Source organism: Ursus americanus, chromosome 25, assembly GCF_024610735.1.
Source record: "Ursus americanus isolate L20-20 chromosome 25, mUrsAme1.1.p, whole genome shotgun sequence".
Taxonomy (NCBI): domain Eukaryota; kingdom Metazoa; phylum Chordata; class Mammalia; order Carnivora; family Ursidae; genus Ursus; species Ursus americanus.
The window spans coordinates 22,786,986-22,790,483 of record NC_142151.1 but is presented as its reverse complement, the minus strand read 5'-3'; the positions used below and the strand labels follow the sequence as shown (position 1 = coordinate 22,790,483).

At 36.1% G+C, this 3,498-nt stretch overlaps 1 pseudogene; it reads right to left on the bottom strand.

Annotated features, from left to right (window-relative positions):
• Positions 1-2,520: 2,520 nt before the first annotated feature.
• Positions 2,521-3,242, bottom strand: LOC123801704 (large ribosomal subunit protein uL30 pseudogene; annotated as a pseudogene).
• Positions 3,243-3,498: the final 256 nt, after the last annotated feature.

The window sequence follows — 3,498 nt, the reverse complement described above, 5'->3', positions numbered from 1 at the left end:
AATGATGGACAAAATGCATTATTCTTAAAGTGTCTCCTGGTGTTTCTGAAAGAACTATTACATTTTGAAGACTGAATTAAAATTGGTTTGATAATAATATATCAGTTTATCAATAAGACAGTGAAGCTGCTCTTTGAAACCATGTTTTTAAAATTTCTTGTTCTGTTTGCTTTGTCTCCAAGCATCTAGTCCCATAAAAACAACCGAGAAGAAGGGGGCGGGGGGAAATCCAAAACTTTGCTTTATTTTAATATAGGAATTTTTTCATAAAGTTTTCAGTTTAACTTCCTTTTTAACTTCAGAAATAACAAATGATGGAAGTTAAAAATGTTAATGACAATCTTCTTGAAGAGTTTAGCCAAATAGAAACTGCCTTCATTTGAGCCAGTAATTTTTTGGCAGCTTAGGAATTCACTTCTGTTGTTTGTGGTAGTTCCCCAAATTGCCAAAAAAACAGCACAACCGGGCTAGCCTTGATTTAGACTAGAAAGGTTCCACCTGATAAGTTACCATTCTACTTCATTTATGTCAGAAGACTTAGGAAGACTTAACTCCGCCCAAAAGATTCAGAATATCAAGGAATGTCTTATTCTAATCAAGCATGTAGATAATTTTCAGTTTTTGTTTTGTAAATAATTTTGTGAACATTTATGTATATAAATCTTTGTTGGTACATTTTTATTTCCTTATAGGTATTAATAGGTCAGAATTTTTGATATTTTTCTGGTCAAATTTCTTTACAGAAAACATACAATTTACATCTCTTTTGCGTCTAGTCCATTTTAGATCATCCCTTCTTTTAAGGCAATTGGACCTCTACTCCATACCTCTGTTCATTTTGCCTCAGAAAAGATTTCTCTTGTTTTGAAAATAAGAAGCTTAGAGTTTCAATGGAAGGATAAATGAACTCCATTTATGATAAGGAAAAAAACAAAACAAAACTCTTTCCCACACCCAATTTTTAAATCATGAGTCAAGTAAAACCCTTTACTTCTGCCTGGAAAATCCTTAAAAATAGAGCATACCAAAATGGGCAGAGTAGAGTGTCCGTGTACTGCTATATATATGATGTAGGAGTATGCATGCCAGTCTTTACACATATAAAATGATGTCATTGGACTAAATGATCGTATAGTTTTCTCCCAGTTTCAAAAAAATTTTATGGATTATCCTCTTTAAGTCCTTTGTGATCACAAAATTCTCCCTCTTCTCACCTCCAGTGGTAATTTATTTATTGCTCAACTGTCTTGACCACAGGAGTGCTGGGAAAACAATTCCTAAATCACTGCATTGTCTGATTTTTAAATTATACAATAATTTTGTTTTTTAGGTTTTATTTATTTGTTTGACAGAGAGAGAGGCAGTGAGAGAGGGAACACAAGGAGGGGGAGTGGGAGAGAAAGAAGCAAGTTTCCCGCCAAGCTGGACCCCGTTGTGGGGCTGAAAGGTCTCCACAAGAGATTGTGGGACCATGACCTGAGCCAAAGGCAGACGCCCAATGACTGAGCCAGGCACCCCTTATGCAATAAATATTATCATCTTATCCATGAAATAACTAGATCATAGGGCTTGGAATTAATAGATTCTTTCATTTTGAAAATAACAAATGTAAGTCAAACCCCTTCTTTAAAAAATATGGTGAGGAAATATGTAGTGACTCATCAACTATATAAAAACTACTTAGCTGTTTGGAATATAGAATACAACTTTAGGTAATCTTATGCACACTTAAACATTGTTAGAACCATTAATTTTTTACTTCATATTGTAACAAGAAATTCAGAATATTTACTATTATTTTAATTAAAACCTCACACAGTTTAGAATGGCTACATCAAAATGACTAAAGACAACAAGCATTGTCAAGCATGCGAAGAAAAGTGAACCCTGTGTCCTGTGTTGGTACAGCCACCATGGAAAACATTATGCAGGTTCTTCAGGAAATTAAAAGTAGAACTATCATATGATCCAGCAATCTTGCTTCTGGGTACATACCCAAAGGAAGTAAAATCAGTATCTCAAAGAGAGATCTGTACCCCCCTGCTCACAGCAGCATTATTCACAATAGCCAAGATATGGAAAACAACCTAATGTCTGTTGACAGATGAAAGGGTAAAGAAAATGTGAGATATATACACATGTAATTCAGCCTTTAAAAAAAGAAGGAAATCCTGCCATTTGTGACAATGTGGATGGACCCGGAGGACATCATGCTAAGTGAAATAAGCCAGACAAATACTGCATAATCTCACTTATATGAGGAAAATAAATAAAATAAATTCATAGATGCAGTGAGTTGCATCTGGTGGTTATCATGGGCTGAGCACAGGGAGAAATGGGGAGATGTTGGTCAAAAAGTACAGAGTTCTGGTTATGTAAGATGAATAAGTCCTGGAGATCTAAAGTACTGCATGGTGATTATAGTTACCAAAACCATATTGTATACTTGATTTTTTTTTCAATTTGAAAGTAGTTATGTATTAACTTACCAGATTATTATAATAATCATGGTTAGATACCTTAGTTCATCCTTCCAATAAGCCTATTTATTTGGTCTTCCCTGTGGCCAGCATCTCCACCTTCTACAAAATGGGTGGTCTTTTTCTTCATTCTCCCTCATGGGGAAGATAATTTGAAGGGCTATAAGATATTGTTTCCTTCTTTGAAGTCTTTTCCAGTGGTATAGATTTTAGCCATCAGATGCTCCATGCAGATGAGGCCATATTTAGCAAGAGATGGAGCAATCAATATGTTATCTGTCACTTCTTGTTGATTTTGCCATAACCAGGCTTATAGATCGATTCATTTACAGACTTCAGGTTTAGGGGCCCCCATGCTATATATCGTTCCACAATCCTCAGCATGTTACCTGAAGCCTTGTTGAGCTTACCAAAGGTGGCATTGAATCTGGTGAAGACGAAGAAGCTGCAACATCTTTCAAACCTTCAGGTTCTCACCATTGATACCTCTGATCCTGATGACAAATGCCAATTTGGGTTCTGCAAGTACAGCTTTTCTTGCCATCCTAGCCATTTGAATCTTAGTTCTGTACATCTGCCTATATTCCTTATGGTAATGCTTAGCTTTTTCATAAATAAGCTTCCTCAATGCCTTTTGAAGCCTCTTTTGGACAAATTTCTTTCTCAGATGTTTGATATTAACTCTGCAGAATTCCTTTGCTTTTTCTTAAGGGTCTCTGACATAGCAGGAACCTTCTTTTTCTTTTCTGCTGCACCCTGCATAGTTCCAGCCAGAAGGAAAAAAAAAAGGTTGTATACTTGAATTTGCTAAGAAGGGAGACTTTAAGTACTGTCTCCACAAGAGAAGAAGAAGCAGCAGAAGCAGAAGGAGAAAGAAGAGAAGGAGGAGGAAGAGGAAGAGGAGAAGGAGAAGAAAAGAAGAAGGAGAAGAAAAGAGGGAGGAAGGAAGGAAGGAAGGAAGGAAGGAAGGAAGGAAGGAAGGAAGGAAATCATGTGATATGGTAGAAATGTTAACTAG